The sequence below is a fragment of the Octopus bimaculoides genome, chromosome 2 (genome assembly GCF_046866305.1).
Source record: "Octopus bimaculoides isolate indiv1 chromosome 2, ASM4686630v1, whole genome shotgun sequence".
Classification (NCBI taxonomy): domain Eukaryota; kingdom Metazoa; phylum Mollusca; class Cephalopoda; order Octopoda; family Octopodidae; genus Octopus; species Octopus bimaculoides.
This window is the reverse complement of record NC_142929.1, coordinates 102,214,951-102,242,450: the sequence shown is the minus strand read 5'-3', so window position 1 is coordinate 102,242,450 and position 27,500 is coordinate 102,214,951. Positions and strand designations below refer to the sequence as shown.

General features: G+C 34.4%; 1 protein-coding gene across 1 annotated transcript in view; it reads left to right on the top strand.

Annotated features, from left to right (window-relative positions):
• LOC106874359 (extracellular matrix protein 3) overlaps window positions 1–27,500 on the top strand; it is a 552,330-nt gene that overhangs the window by 385,654 nt on the left and 139,176 nt on the right. The window lies entirely within an intron of this gene.

Genomic DNA, 27,500 nt, shown 5'->3' with positions numbered 1-27,500 from the left:
TGGTTTTAGATTTGTGTCTTCTACAATAAGTGTTGGATGACCAATGCCTTGTAAACAAATTTGGTAGATGGAAACTGTGTGGAAGCCTGTTTGTGTGTATGCACACGTTTGTGTGTATGTATATGTGTGTCTTTATGTATGCTCTCATGTCACTCAACAGATGGTGTTGGTTTGTCTATATCCCTTAACCAACAGCAGTTTGGCAAAAAGAATTCAATAAAATAAGTAACAGCTCTAAAAGTTAAATATTGGAAGTGATTTGTTCAATTAAATCCTTCAAGGCTCTGCTCCAGTTTGACCATAGTCCAATGACTGAAACAGATAAAATATAAAATATACTGTCTTTCCAGACCGAGCTGTGTTTTGTGTTCTTGAGCAAGACGCTTTATTTCACATTGCTCCAGTTCACTCAACTGTAGAAATGAGTTGTGAGGTCCACTGGTGCCAAGCTGTATTGACTTTTGCCTTTCCCCTGGGTAACATCGGTGGTGTGGAGAAGGGAGGCTGGTATACATGGGCAACTGCTGGTCTTCCATAAACAACTTTGTCCAGACTTGTGCTTCAGAGAGTAACTTTCTAGGTGCAATCCCATGGTCATTCATAACCAAAGTGGAGTCTTTACTCTTTGTATGTCTTTACTGCTAATGTTGATTTCCATAGGCTTGGGAGCAGGGGATGCAAGGAGTTCAAGCATACCTCCCCACCTAAAATTTTGGGTGTTGGGCAAGGAAAACATTTTGAGCATCCTAGGCTTGACCCTAAGCAAATTTCATTTGTGCACTTATGCTGATTCCATTCTTTTACTCAAAGCAAATAAATCTCTTACTGTTTATTGTTTGCATTTCTCCCACACATTTTCTCTTTCGGTACGGTCACAAACGTCTTGGCATCCTTGTGACCAATAAGTGAAACTCTCATCATCGTCGTCATCATCCTCATCATCACCATCGTCGTCATCATCGTCATCATCATTGGCATCATCATCATCATCATCATCATCGATATCATCATCGTCACTATCACCATTATTATCATCATCATCATTGTTGGTATAACTATTATTAATTTTGTACTATTTTTCAGGGCATTTTTAGAATTATTCTTTCTTTTCTATTCCAATTGCATGACTTTGAAAGAGTAGTTACATATGTTTCAGTGTGATTCCACAGTTTGGACACAGAATCAATTGTCTAACTGTAATACTCTGGTTTTATCACAATAGTCTGTAATTAGAATTGTCATGGCAAAAGCCTCTCTCTTTCTTTTTCTTTATATATATATGTGTGTGTGTGTATATATATATATATATGTGTGAGTGTGTGTGTGTGTATATGTATGTGTATATATATATATATATATATATATTAATGGATATATATTTATACATGTATGTATATATATATGTGTGTGTGTGTGTATATGTATATGGATATATATATGGATATATATATGTATATATGTATGTATATATGTATGTATATATGTGTATATATATATATATATATATATATATATATATATATATATATATATATATATATGTATGTATATGCATGGATATATATATATGGATACATATATATATATATGTATATATATGGTCGGACATACACACACACACATACTCATGCACATGTACTTCCATACAAAGGTGGAAATGAAATTTACACGAACTGGTGAACGGAAGAATTATGATGTTGTTTTGTATTTCTTCTTTTTTCATCTTTTTTTTCTTTGCCTTTCCTCTTAATTTTTTTTGTTTTCTTGTATCTTGGAGACAGTACCATTTATTTATTTATTCATTTATTCATTTCATTTTCTTCCATCTTTTCCTTTTTTGTTTTGTAACTGTATTATTCTTAGTCTTCTATATAGATATAAATAAATACACTCAGATAAAGTAATAGATAGCTAGATATAGATACATTTATCTATATCTACCTAGCAGTTACTAGCTACCAAGTTAATTAGATAGATAGATAAATAGATAAAGATAGATAGAGAAAGAGAGAGAGAAAGAGAGGGATAAATGGATAGATAGAAGGATGGACAGATAGACAGAAAGAAATATAAGTAATTCAGTAAGATGTAAAAAGGATGCATGTATAAGTTGGTTGAAATCAATTGATAGATATTTATAAAAGATTAGATGAATTGCAGATAGCTGTTTAGAAGACAGGTGCTTAAACAGGTTGGAAAATATGTAGATGGAGTATTCACGGAAGCAGACACACACACACACACACACATAATATATATCTGTGTACGTGTGTGTGAATGGATATACATCTATATATATATGGATATATGTATGTATCTATCTGTGTGTGTGTAAGTGTATGTATATATATATATATATATATATATATATATATATATATATATGTATTATGTACACATACACACACATAATCTATATAATCCCACATCATTTAAAAGATGGGGAAATTTAATATTTTAGCTCAGTGAACATCACTTCACACTTTGCCATTCCTCACATAATTTGTCACAGTCAAAGAACCATCTGGATTTTTGTTAACTATAAAATTTGTCACAGCTGTTACCAGCTTCCACTAGTACAGCTGATGCAACTACATATACAACTAACCACAATCATTAACAGTTATCATCAAGACTTTTACACAGGGCTATGTTAAAATTCCACAAACCCCTCTTTTATTTCAGCTGGCCTTTTTTTACACTAATTCTCTCTGTTTTGTAATGTTTAACCAATTCTGTACTGGAATACAACCTTTTCCTCTGAGGCACTCAATGTCATAAATCCTATCAAACTAGAAATGTCCAATGCTGACCTTGGCCATCTGGTGTGTTTCCATAGTGGCCATCATCCCAAACCCTTCAAGGCATACAAGATCCTCATTGGATATTGAATGAAATGCAAACTGCATGAACAGTCAGAGTGCATTTTATGTAATCAATCACAGGTTGACAGAATGTGTCAGATGGTTTTAGGGTCTCATCAATGAAGACTATGGCATACTTGGTGTTCTTAAATTGTCAAGCGCTTGTGTGACTATCTTTGTTTTCTAGGTTTGCTCGACCAAAGTTCTCTAGGGCTACACAAATCATCATCTACAAGCACAGCAACAACAACTACAACACTATCATTGACAGTGTGAAGTATTATTTCTTTGACCATTCCACATCAACTGTGTACACATCTTCAACTGGGAATTCTATCCAGGAATGTGAACCAATAATGATTTTCTTTAAAGTAATTTAACAGGAGTAGTTTGATTAATCTTTACTTTTGAAAGTGTTTTCAAGGCAAGATAAAGAAATGACCACACAAAAATCATAAACCAATGGTCCCACGAGCATGTATGTGTTGGTATGACCATTGCACTGTATATGCTTGAGTATATGTGACTATATCTCTGTGTGTGCGTGTTTGTGTGACTGTACGACTGTGTATGCTTATGGTTAGTGTGATTATGATATCTGTGAATGTATGACTATATATATATGTTTCTATGAGTTTGTATAACTGTGCAACTATGTGCCTTAGTGTAACTTTATGATTTTGTGTATGTGTGTGTGCGTGTGTGTGTACAAATAGAGTTAATGTGCGTTTTGTGTGTGTGTGTGTTGGTGTGAAAGTGAGTGGATGGGTAGTGGTTTGGGGTATATTAGTGTGTGATCAGAAACACAGACATCCATAGGTTTCCTATGTCTTATCAACATGATCATGTTAAATACCTTAGGAATACCCTCACCTTCGCCGACCCCACCACCACCACCACCACCACCACCACCACCACCACCACCACCACTACCACCATCACCACTTACCTCTCCAGTTGCAAAGCTTTATTTAATTAATTCAGCTGCTTCTGTTTGGCAAATTCTGCCAAGACTTGTCCACTCCTACGCAACTATGACACTCTAGAATTTCTACATTCCTAATACAATTTAACAGATTCAGCCAATATCTGAAGAATATTTGGCATTCTACATGCCAATTCATCAGAGCAGCTTGGGGTAACTTATAAATTAAACTATCATAGAAGTTGGGTGAAAATTATGCGCAGAATTAACGAAGAGAGATCCAGGAGACAGAGGCCAAAGATGTGTGTGTGTATGTGTGTGTATTTGTGTGTGTGTGTGTTTTACATTTCTAACACTATACCTAATCATTTGACAAAATGGAATTAGATAGAACAATAGCAACAAAAATACAAGCAACAACAACAACAAACAAGTTATAAAAACAATAACATATTCAGCCCTTGATAAAATTATTTTCTCATCTCAGTATATTTTTTGTTTGTTTGTTTGTTAATTTGTTTTTATGTTTGGATGTTTTGTGGGGGAGAGTTTTTTGAGGAAAAAAAAAACAACAGAAAAATTTTTTAATAAAATTCATTTTCCTATTTGCTTTGTTTCTAGCCCTATTCTCCCCTCCTTTACCCTATCCTACTGTCTACTGCCCACTACTCACCCCCACATATGTAATTAGCAGAAGTCTTGTATAGACTCCAGGAGTTGAAATAATTTTGCTGAGATTTCTTTCTGAGGATATTATATTGTTAGAAACTGCAACACAAAACAAAGGAAAGCAAACAGCTAAGAAGGGGTGGGGAACAAACATAATTATTTACAAAAAAAAAAAAACCCCACAAAATACAGAAAGGAACAATGAGTATATTATTATTATTATTATTATTATTATTATTATTATTATTATTATTATTATTATTATTATTATCATCATTATTATTATTATTATTATTATTATCATTATTATTACTATTATTATTATTATTGAATTGGTTTCTTTCAAACACTTAATTAAATAAAATAAATATTTTCTTTCTTTAAATACAATCGGACAATGCAGGATAGAATATTATATCCCGTATGAAATTTCATAACAAACAATGACAAAAGACAAGTGGGCTTTTTGCTGGGTAATTTCTATTGTAATTACAAGCATCATCATCATCATCATTGTCATCATCCCTTTTGTGACCATTACTAAAATTGCCAACATCATTATCATCATTATCATCATCATTTTAACGCCATTTTGTTTTTGTTTTTTTTGTTTTTTTTTTCTTCCATACTGGCATTGGTTTGATGGTAATCAGATCTGTTGAAAGGAGAGTGGGAAATGGTTAAGTAATTTTGAAGTTTATTTGTCTAAATAGGTTTTGAAAGGAGAATTTCCCTGTTCTCTGAAAACAGGAAATTCCAGGCATTCTTTTAAGTTAGAATCATAGACCATCACTATAGCCAAATAGCTGTTCTAACAAAGCTCTAAGACAAACTAAAGACATATGTAAGACCACCTATAGACTACAATATATAACATGTTTTCAGTTTGCAAAGGGAATTCTCATAAATATATTCATCTTATACCTGTTGTGATCAATATACCAGGTGGATTAGAGTAGGCCTATAGTCACTGACATTCCGGATGTGACCACCTCACTTTTTATTCAGATACAATTGTATTTTTTCCTTTTCAGGACAGTAAAGTGCTATTTGAGTGCTATTTGGGTGCTATTTTTAGCAGAGAGAGAGACTACATGAAGGTTCACTCCTTTAATCATTTTTCTTTGTTTTAATTTGTTTTGATTATTGAACTGTGGCCATGCTGGGGCATCAGTACTTATTTTTTATGTCTGATGTTTATTCTTTTGGAATCTTTTGCTGAACCACTAAGTTATGGGGGTGTAAACAAACCAACACTGGTTAAGTGGTGGTGGTAGTGGTCGGGCAAATACAAACACACACACACACACACACATACACAAAATGGCAAACCTCAGACATACTTCTACCACTGCTATAATGGCTTCTACTCCCTGGAGCTGGGTTCAGGGCTAAAATAGAAGCCACTTACTGAAGACGCCACACTGTGGAATTGAACCCAGAACTACATGGTTGCAAAATGAATTTCTTAACCCCACAACTATGCCTACATTTTATTTCAATTTTTGATATTATTTGAAGTTCAAAGGAGACTGGTTGGCAGAATTGTTACTATGCCAGAAAAAAATGTTAGAAAAAAACTTAGAACTTAAAGAATCAGATAAAATACCACTAAGCATTTTGGCATACACATTAACAATTTCTTCCAACTTTACATTCTGAGTTCATATTCCACCAAGGTCGAATTTGCCTTTCACCCTTTTGAGGACAATAAAATAAGTACCAGTTGAGCACTGGTGTCGATGTAATCGACTTAACCCTTCCCCACAATATTATTATTATTTGAAGTTTAGTTGTCTCCCCATTGTTCTCCATTTCTTGACTAATCACCAAGCTAATCATTTTGTTCTCATTACAGGAGTAATTTTCATTAATTAACAAATGTTTGGCTCTTATCATTTTTCACATCAAAGCAGTAGACACACTCAAGCAGTATCACTCAAAATGGAATAGGCTCAGACTATGGCAATATCCATACAACCCATACTGGCATAGAAAACTGATATAAAATGATGGTGGTAGTGGTGGTGGTGGTGGTAGAGGTAGAAGGTGGTGAGCTGGCAGAATTATCAGCATGCCAGGCAAAATGCTCAGCTGTATTTCGTCTGTCTTTATGCTCTGAGTTCAAATTCCACCGAGGTTGACTTTGTCTTTCATCCTTTCAGGGTTGATAAATTAAGTACCAGTTGCATACTGGGTCGATCTAATTGACTGGCCCCCTCCCCAAAAAATCAGACCTTGTGCTTATAGTAGAAAGGTGGTGGTGGTGAGGATGACAATGATGGTTGATCACAAGTTTCCTTGAGTAATTAACCTCAGTCCTTCAGCCATTTCCAAGTCATTCTTCTTCTGAATAAAGTGCTGGGATAAATTTCCATTTAAGCCACTTTTGTAGTGGATAGCTCTCTTTGGTTAGCTTTAAGAACTAGGATCACTGCCGGAGATACAAATATATATATATGTAATAGATTCATCTAATCTATTAGTAAATCCATTAACCCATTACGTCCCATAATTCTATTAACTGGAATTGTTTTATGAAACTTTGATTTTTAGCATAAAACAGCCTTAGAAACATGCTGAAATGATCAAAATAACATTTCAAAATAACATTTTAAATAGAAATAAGCGAGATGTTGGGTGAAAAATTAGCAAACCTCATTTGAATATCAGAGAAATATACCTAGTAGATATAGCAAAAAGGTTAGATATGTGTAAATATTGACAGATAATTACGAAATTTGTAATTTTTAAGTGATCTCATATGGGATCACTGGTAGGTAATGGGTTAATGTGTATATGACTCTCACCCCCAGTTCTTATCATTCATAAAACTACTTTGTCAATCCTAAGTATATAAAATGCATTCACATTTTTATTTATAATCCTTCTTTCAATGAGGTTTGATTCTATCAGTTCTGATTGAACTCAAAATGTATTATAAATTAAAGCAATGTTTTTCACTTCTCAAAGATTGTAATGAAAACACAAAACGTTAAGAAATATTCATATGTGCAAATTAGATAACTTTGATATAAATGCTAATGGTCTTATTGTTGTACAAAAAACAGAAAAAGTGAAATATTGAGATTTTAAAACCTGCCCAAATTCCATGTCAAGTCTAGTTTGAATTATATTGAAAAGTATTCAGGTAATGTTAACAAATTAAAATCTATTTCTTTACACAAACTACCTGGGAAAATGGGTTTCTCTGTTCATATACAAGATGTAAATTGTAAAAATAACACAGAAAGATATAATCGAACATAAACCTAAAATGATTAATCGAAAACCACAAGATATTATCCTCCACACAAATACAAAATACACATTTTCTCATTTTTTTCTCCCACCAGACAAAACAAGAATTAAAAATTCTCCCCCAAAACTACCTTGAATTGAAAAATATTTTCTTAAAATTTTCTTTCTAGTCCAGTGGTTAATCTATTATTTTAAATCTTCTGTTATTTTTTTTATTGGTTTTAGTTCATCTCATTTATCAATAAGCTGAAATTTGTAGAGGGGTTAAAAAAAACCCATATAAACACACATATACATTAATATATATACATATATATTAAAATATATGTACGTTTACGTGAGTATGTGTATATATATACACACACACATATATATATTCATACATAAATATGTGTTTTTATATGTTCAAATACAAGACCATCCTTAAAAAAATGTCAATAGGTAAATTAAATATATAGCAAAAGAATTAAATAAATAAATATAGTAACTAAGATAAAATATAATAAAATAAAATATAAATCTGTGAATCGTCTAAGAATTCATCATTGATTGTTAACTGTGAATGAGTTCTGTAGAGATCTCAGTCAAGGAACCAACCAAATAAACTTGGCACTAATTCAAGCAAAACATTGCTACTATTTGCACTATAACTCTTCTCTATGAAACTGTCTGACATATAAGATTTATGTACATTGATTAAGTATTATTGGAAGATAGAAGTTGCCCTGTGAAAAACCTGAGATTTTATTCACAGCTAAGTAAGAATTTACTTTCCCTAGCTGAGCAATCAATTTGGTTTTCTCCTTGCCAACACCAAATATTGACAAGGCATGAAGTATTTAAAATTGGGAGGGTTTTGCTCTTAAGGGCTGAATGAATCAAATTTGATTTACTCCTAACTGAGTTCTTCCAGCATGCCGGAGGAACTATATAACCATGTTGTCTTAAACACACACACACACACACACACACACACACATACACAGACATATAAACACATGCACACACAAACACACACACACACATACATACACACACTCATAAATAAATAAATACACACACACATATATATATATATATATATATATATATATATATATATAAATATTTGTATGGACACAAGCATGAATGCACATATATATGTGTTATAAAATGATAAAATGAATGAGTGAATGATTGATTGATTGATCGATCGACTGTCCATCAAGCTGAAAGCCAATACATGGTTTCATTTGGTGTGGAAATACAGCTGTGTAGTCACTGTATACACCCTGTTGCAGTTCTGAATTCATGCTTGAAACTCAGCACCCTAAGCCACCAACCAAATTTAACATTTTGTTGCTAAACTCCAACACACACACACACACACACACAATCATATACATGTTGGCAAGAACCTTCAACAGATGTATTTATCACTTCTCGTGAAATGTAATAAAGGATTTTGCAGTATACCTCCCCTATTTTATCATTGAATTGAACTAAGAAAATTTTGATGGCTCAACGCCCAGTATTATAGTTATCTGTTTGCAGAATAATCTTGAGTCAAATTTACTTTCATAATACTAGAAAATAACAGTAATAGAAACATACCTTGCTTCCCCACAAAATAAAATAGCAACTTTATTGTGTAGTTAATTGCCAGCAGTTAATATTATTTACTTAATGGACATGAAGTTAATCATAACTTTGAATGAACAAAGTCAATTAAATTGACCCAAACATATTCTTTTACTCGTTTCAGTCATTTGACTGTTGCCATGCTGGAGCACCACCTTTAGTCGAGCAAATCGACCCCAGGACTTATTCTTTGTAAGCCTAGTATTTATTCTATCAGTTTCTTTTTGCCGAACTGCTAAGTTATGGGGATGTAAACACACCAGCATTGGTTGTCAAGCGATGTTAGGAGGACAAACACACATACATATACGATGGGCTTCTTTCAGTTTTCATCTACTAAATCCACTTACAAGGCTTTGGTCAGCTTGAGGCTATAGTAGAAGACATTTACCCAAGGTGTCACACATTGGGACTGAATCTGGAACCATGTGGTTGGTGAGCAAGCTACTTACCACACAGCCACTCCTGTGCCTATTACTACTAATTATTTTATTGACACTCTGGATATGAAAAATCCAGCTTGATGTCAATGATATCTCATTGAATTGGTTGGATTGACTAACTAGTATTCAATCTTAACTCTTGGATTCTGAGATGTAAAACTTAAGATCAAATACTAGTCAGATGATCTAGTTGGTGGACCTCACATCAGCGAGGTCAGGGGGGGGGTGCTGTAAGACTTCCAAAAAGAAGGCCATAAAATTGTGTGCATTTTCTCCTGGTGACTCTTGAAATCTGGCATCCAGTATGTGGTGCTTTTGATTATTTGTTTCAATAATTTGTTCATGATTACATGACATATCTATTGTATGACATGTGGACCTAGGATGTAGGATTAAAAGCATATGGTCCAATTTTCAAAACAGAACTGTGTTAATTGAAACAGATTTAACAGCTGCATTCAATTCAAGTTCCCTCCTTGATTTGTAGAGGTGGAATTATGCACTATCCTATCATTAACACCCTTAACTATCTAGCAGGCTCTTTACAATAAAACCTGCTTCCTCTACTAGTACAAACTGACGTATATGTAGCGTAGTTGTGTCTCTGACTCATGAATCTAGGTCATCCCATACCAAGCACTTAACATTGATTGGATTTCACAAAAGGTGCCCCAAGGTCTTAATATCTCTTTTAATTTAAATTTTCTTTTTCACACTTTGTGCCTGGTGGAATGAATTTACTATGTCATTCCTAAATCATTTGGGGAATGAAATTAATCTTATTTGACATCACTCATTAATTCATTTATAATTATCTCTGGTTTATATAACTTAACTATTTCACATTTAAAGTTAATGACTTTTAATTAAATTATGTTACTATTTGGTAACATGATTCTGTGGAAAATTGGCCTTAATGTTACTGAAGTAGCAGCGAATCATCTTGCCGATTTAATAGTAATAAATATTCTGTGTGTATTTTGAGAGAGATAGAGAGAGATAGATACATATGTAATCTTACATAATTATAAATACAGAATATAAAGTATCATTAAAATGTTTAATAAGCAGAAGGAAAGGATATATAGTTTCATTAATTAAGACAGTATATTCAATAGCAATAAATAAATATATAATGTAAATACCATACATCTAATAAGAATTCAGTAATGAATACAGTGTTATTAATAGAACAAGCAGGGAGGTAGAAGATTCCAAGCCTGGGAAGATGACTTTTTGTAAGCATAATAAACTGTTTAGTATTGTAATAAACTAACCACACTAAGTCTGTCACAGCAGTTGGTGATAGAAAGAGTACTCGGCTGTAACAAACCCCACAGTCAAGAACTTACCAAATGCAGGAAATATGGGAGGATCGAAATACATGGGAAATAAGGTCTGAGCTCGGATGTCTACCCTACCTCCATGCATACTCAGAAAAATAGACATCACCACAATTTCCACCACCACCACCATCATCATCATTAGTATATCATACCCGATTTTCCATGCTGGCATGGGTTGGACAGATCACCACCACCATCATCACACTCTTGTTATCATCATCATCATCATCATCATCATCATCATCATCATCATCATAGTCATCATCATCATCACCATCATCATCATCATAGTCATCACCATCATCACCATCAGCAGCAGCAGCAGCAGCAATTGCATTTTGATGACAATAGCAACAGCAGCAGTAGCAATGGTGATGGTAGTGGTATGGGGGAATTCTAACAGCAATGATGGTGTTTGCTGCATGGCAGAATTGGTAGGTAATAAGGCAGATAAAATGCTTTATGGTATCTAGGTTTCACTTGGTTCATTCACTGGACTGTGGCTATGCTGGGACACCATCTTGAAGGGTTTAGGCAAATAAATCACCCCCAATAATTTTTTTTTTTTAAATCATAACTGCTAAGTTATGATTATGAGGATGTGAACAAACCAACACCAGTTGTCAAGCAGTGGCAACGACAGTGGAGGCATGTGGTTTAGTGGTTAGGGTGTTGGACTCATGACTGTAAGACTGTGTTTTCGATTCCTGGACTGGGCAACACGTTGCTCCAGTCCACTCAGCTGGCAAAACCGAGTAATCTTGTGACAGTCCAAGCGTCCTGTCTAGGTGGGGAATTTAAATCCCATGGAAACTGAGAAACTGGCCCTTATGAGTCAGCATGCCTCGAGAAGGTAACATTACCTTACGTTTTAAGTCACTAGGACAAGCACAAAGACAAGGCACAAAGTCAGGAATTTTGAGGGAAAGGGGTTAGTTTATATGAGTGACCCTCACACATGTACTTGATTAGTACTCTATTCTATTAGTACTCTATTCTATTAGTACTCTATTTTATTAATACAGTTCTATATTTAAGAGATGAGGAATTATTAACATTATTTACATTATTTACATTTGACGGATATTTGTCCTCATCTTGTTTGTTGTTAACACGTTTCAGCTGATATACCCTCCAGCCTTCATCAGCGACCTGATTAATAATAGTAATAATAATAATAATATAATAATAATAGTAACATCATTAGGAATGAGAACCCAGGTTCGAAATTTCCCCAAGACACCTGACGAAGGCTGGAGGGTATATCAGCCGAAACGTTGTGTTAACAACAAACAAGATGAGGACAAACATCCGTCAAATGTAAATAATGTAAATAATGTCTATTTTATTAGTACTCTATTTTATTAGTACTCTATTTTATCAACCCAGAGGAACAAAAGGCATAACTGACTTCAGTGGGATTTGAACATAGAATATAAAGAGCTGGAATAAATACCCACAAATCATTTTGGTTGCCACCCTCCCAATCCTACCACCCACTGTCTTACAACAACGAAACAATAAATTCATTTTGTTGTCATTTTATTGACTTAAAAAAGAAAGAAAAACATTCAGAAAATGAAAAAAAATTTTCATAAACTCAAAAACTGAAAATAATGAAGTTAAGAAAAAAAAAAAAAAAAGAAGTAGCTAGATAAAAATGATATTTTTTACTCAAAATATAGCAAATATAAGAATTTAAGAAGTAAGACAACAAAACTACTGAAAAGTCCAAGATAATAGAGATTATGAAGTTTGAAGTTTATCAAATTACATTCTGTGAAATGCTTCTTAATCATAATTTTCTAATCTTTGGCCACGGTGTTCGTGTGTAAACTTAATAAACTGATGTTATCTTGAGTGTTTGGGTGAGAGAACAAATAAAATTAAAATAAAATAAAATAAATTTCCTTATTCTGACTATGGAACCATTTTACCGAGATTTTCTTCATATTTTCTGTTCTTGCTCTTAATTTAGTTTAACTTCACTGCCAAATATTTATATTTGACCTGGCAACCTCTTGGTAGTAAAATAAACAAATAAATGTTCTTTGTGTGTGCTTTAAAACTCATATTTACACACACATACACACACACACACACACACACACACGTGATGCTGATATGTAAATATCTATCTACCAATCAATCACTTTATCTATCTATCTATCTATCTAAATTTCTATCTAGCAATCAATCAATTTATGTATGTGTGTATCTGTCTGTCTGTCTACCTTTCTATCTAACTATGCACACACACATACACTTTTCATACGCATAGATGCATATCTAATATACTGTAGAGAAAGTTAATTTCCTGATACAATTGTTAGCAAAAGTGATAAAGCTGCTGGCTAATTGACCCACAAAGACTTTATGTTCAAATCCAGTTCTTGATTTACCAATAAATCAAGCCAAAACTTATTTAGCATTTTTCAGTTTAAAAAAATGGTTGTCTATAATTATTGTTATAAAGTCATTGTAGAAACCTAAATTTGTAGACCTATCCAAGCCTTATATAAGCAAAGAGGATATATTATTTTATACAAAAAATATTATATTCCTTTCTCCATTTTCATCAGCATTATTTCCATCTATTTTTTTTTTCACTTACATCATTTGTTAATAAATGAGTCAATGATATCCCTTTTGTGAATATGCCTAAACAGGATATGACAGGTTGGAGGACCACATATTGTTCTAATGTTTCTGTTTTAGCATGGTTTCTCTTTCTGGATGCCCTTTCTAAGACCAATAACTTGGCAGAATGTACTAGGTACATTTTTCATGGTACCAGCACAAGTGAGGTTCTCTTGCCTTCCAAAACACTAGAGGGTTTTCTAAACTCTGTGTTGTCCTTGCTTGATTCACCAGCCACTTTATAAAATATACTTGGTGCTTTTTTTCATGGCACCAGCACTACTGAGATCACCTTGTTGCTTGAAAGGCCAAAGAATCCTCACAACTAAAGGGAGAATAAAAACTAAAGCGATGACTTTAGGTGAAGCACTGGGACAAGTTACAATATGATGGAGGAACAGTGTCAGGTTTTATGTACATACCACTTATTACCTTGCCTCCTTCTTCTTTCCTAACTAACCATGCCTATAGAACTACATTCCCATCTGACTCCCACAACCTTTTCCTTCATTTTTCATTCTTTATTTCCTGCCACCTTTTGTCTCTCTTTACATTTAGCTCATTCTTTTCTTTTCTTTTTCTTTCTGAAGGACTAGGATCTGAAATATCAAAACTCTTTCTCTTCTTTTTTTAAACACTAAACTAATGCAACATTTGTTAAAATTTGTCCTTCTTATGTTATCTTCCTATATTTTTTGGCTTATTTCCTAACAAACAGGCACACAACGCCGGAGTTTTAATGGTGGCAGCTGATGAAGGGGATGTTTCTATGTGGCCTGCTTGTTTGTTGCACCTTGTTTACCATTTTATCCTTGTTCTTTTGCCACATCATGTACCCAGTTATGTATCTATATGTACATGTAGATGAACGCATATACATACATATACATATATATCATCATCATCGTTTAACGTCCGCTTTCCATGCTAGCATGGGTTGGACGATTTGACTGAGGACTGGTGAAACCGGATGGCAACACCAGGCTCCAGTCTGATTTGGCAGAGTTTCTACAGCTGGATGCCCTTCCTAACGCCAACCACTCAGAGAGTGTAGTGGGTGCTTTTACGTGTCACCCGCACGAAAACGGCCACGCTCGAAATGGTGTCTTTTATGTGCCACCCGCACAAGCCAGTCCAGGGGCACTGGCAACGATCTCGCTCGAAAATCCTACAGGAGCCAGTCAGGCGGTACTGGCAACGGCCACGCTCAAAATGGTGCATCTCATGTGCCACCCGCACAAGAACCAGTCCAGGGGCACTGGCAACGATCTTACTTGGCTTGCCGGGTCTTCTCACGCACAGCACATTTCCAAAGGTCTCGGTCAGTAGTCATCGCCCCGGTGAGGCCCAATGTACGAAGGTCTTGCCTCACCACCTCAGCCCAGGTCTTCCTGGGCCTACCTTTTCCACGGGTTCCCTCAACTGTTAGGGTGTGGCACTTTTTCACGCAGCTATCCTCCTCCATTCTCACCACATGTCCATACCAGCGCAATCGTCTCTCTTGCACGCCACAACTGATGCTTCTAATGTTCAGCTTTTCTCTCAAGATACTTACACTCTGACGGGTATTCACATTGACATTACACATCCAACGGAGCATACTGGCTTCATTCCTTGGGAGCTTACGTATGTCCTCAGCAGTTACAGCCCATGTTTCACTGCCATGTAGCATGGTTGTTCGTACGCATGCGTCATACAGTCTGCCTTTTACTCTGAGTGAGAGTCCCTTTGTTGCCAGCAGGGGTAAGAGCTCTCTAAACTTTGCCCAGGCTATTCTTATTCTAGCAGCTACACTTTCAGCGCACCCACCCCCACTACTAACTTGGTCGCCCAGATAGCGGAAGCTATCGACTACCTCTAGTTTTTCACCCTGGAATGAGATAGAAGTTGTTTCCTGTTTGTTTGCAGTCTTTATTGCACCTGAACATCTGCCACAAACAAAAACTAACTTGCTAGTTAACCTGCCTTTGATGTTGCTGCACCTCTTATGTGTCCATAGCTTGCACCGGGTACATCTTATAGAGTTACTACCTACTCCTTTTCTACATACTGAGCAGGGCCATCTACCTGAAGGGGTTTGTGTTTTATCTACCTTCCTACTTATCAGGATTTTGGTTTTAGCTAGGTTGACTCTAAGGCCTTTCAATTCTAGACCTTGCTTCCACACCTGAAACTTCTCCTCTAGTTCTGATAGTGACTCCGCAATTAGGGCAAGGTCATCAGCATAGAGGAGCTCCCAGGGGCAACCTGTCTTGAACTCCTCTGTGATTGCCTGGAGGACTATGGTAAATAAGAGGGGGATGAGGACGGAACCTTGGTGGACCCCTACCTCTACCCGGAATTCATTGCTGTACTCATTTCCAACCCTCACCTTACTGGCAGCATCTCTGTACATGGCTCGCACAGCTCTCACTAACCATTCTTCTATCCCACCAGATAAGGGATCGGGGGACCCTGTCAAAGGCTTTCTCCATGTCAACGAAAGCCAGGTACAGAGGTTTATCCTTAGCTAGGTATTTCTCCTGCAACTGTCTCACTAGAAATAAGGCATCAGTAGTGCTTTTACCTGGCACGAACCCAAACTGCATCTCATCTAAATTGATTCGCTCCCTAATTAGTTGGGCTATGACCCTCTCTGTAACTTTCATAACCTGATCTAACAGCTTGATGCCTCTGTAATTATTTGTATCTAAAGCGTCCCCTTTACCTTTGTAGCAGTTGACTATGATGCTGCTACACCAGTCATAGGGTATGACTCCTTCGTGTATCACCTGGTTCGTAATACGGGTGACTAGGCTATAGCCAACACTGCCAGATATTTTGAGCATCTCTGCAGTGATTCCTGATGGGCCGGGGGCTTTCCCGGTCTTCATACTCTTAATTGCTTTATCTTTTTTCTATATATATATATATATATATATATAAACATATATATACACATGTGTGTGTGTGTGTGTGTGTATTGTCCTACCCATGCCAGCATGGAAGGTAGGCATTAAACAATGATGATGATATATTTGTTGTCTTTTTTACATTGTTATAAAGCTAGAAAACTTTAAACAAATATCATCATCATCATCAAAACGTAAAAGAATGACAAAATGACAAAGAATGGCTGTTAAAAATATATGCATATACTAATATATTGTTTATATATATATATATATATATATATATATATATATATATATATATATATATATGAAACACAATATTTCTTAACATGGATTTGTTAACTGATGCCTTAGATGGGCAACATTGGTATTTTCCTGTGTTTAGTTTAGAACAGAAGATAGTAACAGATTTAAGGCTAGCCATTAGAACTGGTGTGCCTGTCACAGACAGTCTCAGCATGACTTGAAATGGGAATAAAAACAAAGTGGGCAGCACATATGGTGCTGTTCTTCTTCTTGTTTAGCCTTGATAGAGCAGCTCTGTGAACAAAGTCATTCCAACTGTGACCATCTTGTCCTTTTTATGTTTGTTTGTTTTTTTTAGACATGGTATGTATAAAACTGCACTATGCAGTGTGTCATTTCTTTGCTAAAAAAAAACAGCAGAATATGATTTGAAGGGAAATTGTCAGCTATTTCTAGTAAGTTGGACAATTACATATGTGGAAGTTCATATGTTGGGTAGGGCCCTTTGTTGGCAAAAAAAAGAGAGAGAGAGAGAGAGAAGAAAAAAGAGCAAGACTTGCTTACTTGTTTTCATTTTTTTTTTAGTATTTTATTATTTTATTATTTTTTATTGTTTCAAGTTATAAGCTTAGCTATTTTTCTTTATTGTCTGAGTAAGCACAACGTGTTTAATGCGCGTGTGTGAGTGTGTGTGTGTGTGTGTGTGTGTGTGTGTGTGTGTGTGTGTGTGTGTGTGTGTGTTTGGGTATGTGCGTATATGTTACTTCCCAGACAAATAAGAAATCAAGAACTTTACTATTGGGACCACTACTGTATTACTGATCAAACTGTTTTCATTCTTAAAACACATTCAATCATGCAGAAAGGCATCTGTAAGGGTGTGTGTGCATGTAAGGATGATTAGGGTTAGTTATGATTAGCGGGTAGGGGTAGATGTTTCAGGGTGCTTTCTTCAAGGGTATCATGGTAATATATGCCAAGGAGAAGAAGATTGTAACACTATCCACGCTAGGGGCCTTTTTGCTCTGTCTATTATAGTTATTACTTGGAGCTGAATAATTATGATATCAGACCATAGAAAATGTACTTCTTATTTGTTGTTGAATGTTTCTTGACCTGGAAACTAGTGGATTTTTATCTGTTATTTTCTTAAATGATAAAAAAAATCCTTCACATATCTCTCTCCCTTTCTTTGTCTGTCATTTAGTTTCTCTCTGTCACATTGTCTCTCTGTCTCTCTCTCTCTGTCTCTCTCTCTGTCTCTCTCTGTCTCTCTCTGTCTCTCTCTCTCTCTCTCTCTCTCTCTCTCTCTCTCTCTCTCTCTCTCTCCCTTTCTTTCTTTCTTTTTTTCTTTCTCTCTTTCCCTCTCTTTCCCTCCCTCTCTGTGTACTGGCATCTTTGTGTGACAAAGAATTCTACTTTGCAACCACTTGGTTTGGGTTCAGTTCCACTACATGGCACCTTGGAAAACTGTCACCCTGGGCCAACCAATGCTTTTTGAATGGAAATAGTAGATGTACACTGTACAGAAGTCCATTGTTGTGTATGTGTGAACCTTGGGCACATGTCTTCTGCTATAGCCTCAGGCTGATCAAAACTTTGTGAAAGGATTTGGTAGACCAAAACTGAAAGAAACCTATCGTGCAGGTATATATATATATATATATATATATATATATATATATATATATATACATATATATAATAATAATAATAATAATAATAATAATAATAATAATAATAATATAGATTTAATCAAAAGATTAAATGTGGTACTTCAAATGTTTGAGGCACCAGAATTTGGTAGGGTAGAAACCAAAAACAAAATCAAGAGATTTGGTGAATAAAATTGTTAAACAGTCCTGTTTAATAATTATGTATCTACTGCATTGGAAATCTGCAATGGCTCCATAACCACTGTCTCGGCTATAACCTTGGAGCCCTAGTAACCCGTTACACCACTTACCTAGCGTACCTAATCACTTAGACCACCTGTGAACTAAACCCCCATACTTTATATATATATATAAACATCTCTATGTGTGTGTATTTTTATGTCTTTGTCTATTCACCCACCACCACTTGAGGACTGGTGTTGGTGTGTTTATGTTCTGAACCTTAATGGTTTGGCAAAACGGATGATAGAATGAATACCAGGCTCAAAAGAAAAAAAAAAAAATAATAATAAGTTGTATTTGATTCATTCTACAAAATTTTTCAAAGTAGTACCCCAGTATGGTCGCAGTTTAATGACTGAAATCAGTAGAAGAGAGATGTATGTATACAGATGTCCATGTGAGTGTATGTGTATTTAAGGGGGGTATGCAATCTGCCTTGTGTAACCATAGAAACAAATGGAAAACGTAAATTGAAACAGGCAATAGGGATCAAAACCTGCATACTTAATTTAAAGAATTTGGAAATAAAGTATGAGTCATTCATCAAACTAAAGGACTATATTCTTGTCTACACTTTTTTAAAATTTAATATACATGTATGAGTATGTATATATATATATATATATATATATATATATATATATATATATATATATATATATATATTATCTGTATGTGAGAACTGACAGGTGTATACTCAAACATACATACAGGCAAGCACACACACACACATATACACACAGATATAAAGACAGATACAGACATAGAGAGGGAGGGAGAGAGAGAGGGGAGAGAGAGAGAGAGAGAGAGAGAGAGAGAGAGATAGAGAGAAAGATAGATATATAGATGAAGGACAAATAATTCAAAAAGAAGAATCTATAAGCCAAGTCAACAGTTTTTATTTGTACTGAATGTTATTCTTCAATATTTTGTTTCACTTAAGAAAACACTGCTGTTTGGCCAACACCTCCATACAAACACACAGCCATGCCCTATGCCACCTAGCTTGCATGCACACACTCCCCATATGTGTACTACACACGCATATATACACACATATAACATACATGCATACACATATGTCTGTATATATACCAATACGTATTGGTATCACATATATATATATATATATATACACACATATATAATATATATATACATATATATATATATATATAATAGATACATATACGCGCACATGTATATATACTGTATGTATGTGTGTTTGTCTGAATGTATTTGTGTATATTTTTGGACACAAATATGTATGAATATATGTTAATGTATCTACCTATGCTTCTATCTATCTGTCTATCTATCTATCTATTTGTGTGTGTGTGTACATATATGTATATATATATATATATATGTATATATATACACCCACATATATATATATATATATATATATATATATATATATATATTTATATGTATATATATATATATAAGTCTGTGTGTGTAGGCATGTATGTTTGCATATATGTATATAAAAGCATATCTATGTACATGTAAATATATTTGTATATGATATGTATATAAGTATATGTGTGTATATATATGTATATAGATATATACATATATATATATATATATGTGTGTGTGTATATAAATACATACACACACACACACACACACACATGTGCGCACGCGCACACATACACACACACACACGTACACACATACAAGGCATATGCATGTTTTTTTTTGTTATTATTTAAGTCCTTTAGTTTGTTTTAGCCAGCATAAGTAAGACCATTTCAAAATGAAAGTGTGTTTCCCCACACATGAAATTGTGTTTTGCCACACACATGCATGCACAACACATAGACACACAAGCACTCAGCATCAGAAATACATACACTCTAATGCATGCCAACACATGCACATATACATACACAAAATACACAATAAACATCTAATATATATTTATGCCCCAAACTTACATACAAACTCAACTGTATGTATACACATGCATGCATGTATACAATACACACCACACGCACGTATATACACACATATATATATATATACACACATACACACACACACACTTATATACACACACATGTGTATACACACATATATATGCATATATATATATATATATATATATATACATACACACATATATATACATATATATATATATATATATATATATATATATACATGCATACATATATACACACACATCTATATACACACACATATATGTATATATATACACACACATGTACACATATATACACACACACACACATATATTTACACACACACATATGCACATACACAGAAGCACAGTTACCCAAACAAGTTCGCACACAATACACACAAACGCATTTTTGCAACTAAATAGATGAGAAATTACCATAGTGAAATTTGTCTATTTATAAACCTTATAATTAGATAAAGGGACTCAGAGGATGACAAGGGGTAGTGTGGAAAACTAAAGATGTTATTGCCATTATTACATTTGTTTTTTCAAGACGATCAATGCCTTCTTTAAATTTCCTTACATTCCTTTTTACCTTCAGCCTTTCTGTATCCCCCCCCCACTCATACATCAGCCTACGTTACCTGCCATTCTTGTATTCGTTCATCATATTTTTTAGTTGTAATTTTTGAATTTTTTTTTTTTAAGTATTCATTTTAATTCATTTATTTATTTATTTGCTTGAATATTTAGTTATTTCCATCAGGTCCCTTTTGCCCTCCCAACATCACCCCTTTTCTCATTTCGTTCCCTGTTGCAGCTACTCCTACTTCAGCTCCCTCTGTAGTCTTTGCAATTTTCAGGGAGAGAAACAGAGACAAATGAAAATAAACAAACTACCTCAGATCCCCCAACACCACCATCTCTCTCTCACCTTTGAAATTTAGATTGGCCAGGTGAAAGGAGCTGAGTTTCATTACCCATCTATCTGTTTATCTATCCATCTATCTGTCTGTCTTGTCTCTCTGCCTCACTCTTTCAATTTATCCATATATATATATATATATATATATATATATATATATATATATATATATATATATATATATATATATATATATAAATATATATATATATATATATGATATGTATATATATCTATATTTATAAATATATGTATGTGCATACATATATATATATGTATATGTGTGTACGTGTATATATATATATATATATATATATATATATATATACATATCTACATACGTTTTTGTATGAATGCCAACAGACATATATCTATATGTACATATATATATGCATATGTACACACATATATGAACACACACACATACACACTACACACACATATACATACACAGTACAGTAACATGACTTCACTCACTGAACATTTTAAAATGTTGATTTATCTGAAGAAGAAAATGTGTAAAAATGGACTTAAAGAATTCAAAAAGAAAATCTTGAGAAATCAAAATTTCTTGGAACAAAAAAAAATTTCTTTCTTCCTATATATTTTAATGAAGTCTGATGTGTTCGTGTGTTTTGGAGTTTGTGTATGTTTGTATGTGAGAAGTACGTGTGTCCATATTATATATATATATATATATATATATATATATGTATGTATGTATGTATACATATATGTTTGTGTATGAATTGTGTATGATTGTGTGTGTATGTGTGCGTGTGTGTGTATGAGTGAAATATGTGCACCCATCATATATGCATTTATAAACATATACTCATATATGTATATATATATATATATATATATATATATATATATATATATATATATATATATGATAATGATGATGGTGGTAGTAGTAGTGATGGTGGTGGTGGTAGTAGTGGTGGTGATCCCGATGATGACAATCATGATGGTGGTGGTGGTGGTGGTGGTGGTGGTGGTGGTGATGATGATGATGATAAATATGTTATTACCTTCTTTCCTATAATCACGTATTTTGAAGTGGTTGAATTCTACAACAAAGATGTACAGCTTGCTAGCTGCAATAAGAAAGGGACTGGAATAATGGGTTTGGTCTAAACCAGAAGCTGGCAGGGAACTGGCAGAGCTCTTGGAGCATTGAACACATTGCTTCATGTTATTTCTTCCAGTTCAGTGTCCTCTGAGTTCAAATCCCATTTAGTTCATCTTTGCTCTTTTATTCCTTCCAAGGTCAATGATGAATTATCAATTCAGCCTGTTGTATTGGCCAAACTGTTAGAGGCAGGAAGCAAAATGCTTTTGTGCTATTTGTCCTTGACCTTTGCATTCTGACTGCAATACCTGTGATGACAATTGTTCCAAGCTGTATTGTGGGTCACTTCAGCTGTCGTTTCTTTTGATAAGTCCTGGGGTCGATTCGCTCGACTATAGGTGGTGCTCCAGCATGGCTGCAGTCAAATGACTGAAACAAGTAAAAGAATAAAAGAATACATTCTTATTTTGCAGCCCTGTACCAAATGATTCCCAGCCCAGTACTTGTCTGCATCCCAATGGTTGGGGCTCCCATTTTAGAATATAAATAATAATGATCATCTTTTGCTCATATGGGGTGGATAGGCCACCACAATCAGAGTTAGCACATATTCAGAAGTACTAGTCATCCTGATGGGTCAGTGAACTGCATCTCTCTCATCCATTTCACCTTTGGCTTGGTTGCTGCAGCTGGATGCCCTTCCTAATACTTACTGCCTTGCTGAATGTGATGAGCACATTTTCTCATAGCACCAGCACTAAAGGGGTTATCATGCCAGCTGTTGAACCAATGGAAACCAAACATTAACCCTTTAGCATCCAAACCGGCCACATCCAGCCCATATATTCTACTTGTTTTATATTCAAACCAGCCTGATGCAACCTCTCACGCCTGTCCTACAATATCGTTCTAAAAATAAGCAATCATACATTGAGAATCTCAAAGCTACAAGATGATACATGACTAATTCAAAACAATGTAAATAAATAAACATTACATTTGTGATAGAATAGTCTGAGAGCTAAAGGGCTGAATGATGATGAATACACTCTGTTTAGCAGTTGGTAACAAGCTGTAAGCTAATTTCTCTTCAACTCATGGTAGTCCAATCCTATATCATGTTCACCACCTCTGGCACCATTTTGTAATTGGTGTTATTCAAAGTGACATCCACTGCATTTCTTTGAAGCAATGGTAGATTTTAGATATGGTAAGGGAAAGCAATCAATCAATTACAAAATAACAAAATATAGATTTTCATAATCCTCTCATAGTTTATAATGTTGCTATTATATCTTCATTGCCAAGGAAACTGTGAGGTAAAATCTAGAATTAGTTGAATATCAAGTTGATGTACTACTCTGTACAGCCCTACACAACTCTGTACAAACCTGTACTGCAATGTACCGCACTTTATTCAGGTTGGTTTGTTAAGAAGGCCATTAGTGATTTTCCAAGCAAAATAAACTCATTTAATAAGCAATTGATGATTATCTTCTTAGAAAATCTTAAATAATTCTTCATGTCAGTATCAAGTAGGCTCTTGACTTTAAAAATTTTGTATTGATTTTAAATGCTACTCAATGGCTTCAGTAATTGATTCTAAAGCAGCTATTTTCTGAAGAGCTTTCACTATTACACACACTTGCACGTGTGCACACACACACACACAAAACATGTACATCATCATCATCATATATATACACACACACACAAACACACACGGATACACATACATACTCACAGACATGTATACTCTGAAATATTAATAATATACATAGATAAATGGATAACTTATTGTTTTAATGTATTAAGACATATTTATTAAATATATACACACATATGTGCATGTATGTATTTCTGTCTTTCTCTCTGTTTCTTTCTTTTTTCTCCCTCTGTCTTCCTCTGTGTGTGCATGCGTGTTTGTGTGTGTGTGTGTATTATGTGTGAGAGTGTTTTAACAATTCAGCATACTTAAGGATGAAATAAATGAAAAATCAATTTAGGTATTTTTGATTTATTCTAATAGTGAAAATTAATCATAAGAAACCAACTTGTAGAAGTAGACTGTATTTCCTGGAAGCAAATTGTATAAAACCCTTGAGACCTGCTTCCTAATGTTTGTAAACAGAAAATAAGTTGTGAGTTGTATTAAGAAACATTGGCAAACATTAGTGGTTGCTACATGGGTAAAGCAACAGGCTTTAAACCAGTAGAATGTGAGTTTGTTACTTCTTTGCTGATTGAGATGACCGCAAAAAGAATATCTTCTCAACCACGTGATTATTAGTGGCTGTGTGGTGAGTAGCTTGCTTATCAACCACATGGTTCCAGGCCCAGTCCCACTGCGTTGCACTTTGGGCAAGTGTCTACAGCCTCGGGCTGACTAAAGCCTTGTGAGTGGATTTGGTAGACAGAAACTGAAAGAAACCCGTCATATATATATGTATATGTGTGTATATGTTTGTGTGTCTGTGTTTGTCACCCCAACATCGCTTCTTAACTGATGCTGATGTGTTTATGTCCCCATAACTTAGCAGTTCAGCAAAAGAAACCAATAGCATAAGTACTAGGCTTACAAAGAATAAGTCCTGGGGTCAATTTTCTCAACTAAAGGTGGTGCTCCAGCATGGCGACAGTCAAATGACTGAAACAAGTAAAAAAATATATAAGAAAAGCATAGTATTACTATTCTTGAGTGGTAGGGCTCATAAAGTCAGTTATCTGGTTTCTATGATGTATAAGTGACAAAGATCACAACATTCCTTTGAACAAGATGCTGGTCTGTTGTAGGATCCAAGGCCTGGAGTTTTGAGGAGAGGACACGAGTCAACTACACCAACTCCTGTACTTGACTGGTACTTTATTCTATCGACCCTGATAAAGTTGACCTTCTCAGGTTCTGAACTCAGGACATAAAGAACCTGAAGAAATACTGCTATGCATTTAGTCTGATATGATAATGTCTGCTTGCCACCTCCATTGCATATTACCTTAGGCAAATTTCTCTATTGTATTTTTGGACTGACCAACGCCTTGTAAAATCGGCTGATGGAAACTGTATTGAGTGATGTTAAAGGGACTATCCCCGTTCTTTGAGCAGTTGATATAATCTGTGGCTCAGTTTAACACCACCACCTGGCCCATGAGTGACTTTGGAAGAATCCACTCTGCTGCACTTAAACTACCCTTTCTCTTCTGATTTAATCATGTAAACAGTAAGAAAAAATAAATAAAAACCATGTGGGTTTAGTTTAATTGGGGCTGGTATAGTCACCAAGTTTATTTAGAAAGATAGAAACAGTTGTAAAGTATCTATATGAGAAACAGAAAGCGAATACATATAAATGGAAAGAAAACCTGGGTGTAAGACAGTTGTGGTGAGTGAAGGTTTCCTATCAAATGGGTGGCTCTATTTTCACATACAGTCTGAAATAAGTTGATGGTTAACTGCTGATCAGTCAACAAAAGGCAGACCTATTAACAAAAGTGTTTCAGCCTTGTCATTCCATCTGATTTTTAGACAGTGTATCCAGGAATACATTATCCAATGCGTCTTTCTTTTTTGAAGATGCTACAGAGTAGGTTGAAAGTAAGTTTCCTACTATTTCTAGCAAGGTGTGTAACCATCGAAAGATTTCTTTATTGATTTGATCTGGAATATATATATATATATATATATATATATATATATATATATATATAGATAGATAGATAGATCTGGAATATATATATATGAAGAGGAAGCACTATTTAACATGTGGACTGATGACCTTGTGAACTTGATACTTTGACTTTGTAAAAGATGAGATGCTATTCAAAGTGGGAATATTTTCTTGTCTTGAAGAGAAAACTCATTTGTAAAAATGCAAAGGTCTCTGCTAAGCTGTAACAAAAGAATATCTTTCAAAGTCATATAATAATGACATTAAAGCTGAATCTTGTTAAGAACCAGCTTAGAATCATCTAGAAATCTATCCAGCCATCTAGTTACAGACTGGGTATCCATATTTTTTATGTTGAAGTACTTTATGACATGTTTTGACACTCACATTTAATCTGGAATCACTGACAGTCAGACAATAGATATCAAATTAAAAAATTAGTGTATGAAAACCTACTGTAATGTAGTTAATTCAGTTGTAAGAATTTATTCTTTAGTGGTTCCTGAAAATAAATTAAGTATCAATTTCTAAAACTATACTAAATGGCATCATCCAATTTAATTACTTCCATTGGCTGTGGAGTTCAGCCTTTCTCCATCAAGATGTATCACATATTAGTTATTGTTACCTATAACCTGCTTTTGACAGCTCTGCAGCTCCTGGAACTGGTCATTGATGACCTTTAACCTTCATTAGCCATCTCTGTGGGACTATATTATCAGGTAGTCCTTGTTATTGACCCTTCATTTTACTGTTGTCAGAATTATCAACTCTTAAAGTTTAGTTTTGTTCAGAAAACTGTCAGCTTAGAAAGATTGCTAGCATAAGAAATTTCCAGCAAATTGATTTTGCTTCTCTTTCTTTTTTGTTGTTGTTGTTTGTTTTGTTGTTCTTTTTGTTGTTTTTATGGATTCACCAACAAATACATAAAGTTAGAGATAATAAAATTACTAATAATAAAATAGGATGTGCTAAGAAAAAAAAAAGCTGGCTTAGCATTTTCAAGCATCAGAAAAAAATATCAAAAATCACATTTCTTCTATTTCTTTCGTCTTCATACTGTTAGGGAATTATGAATTTCTTTATTTTT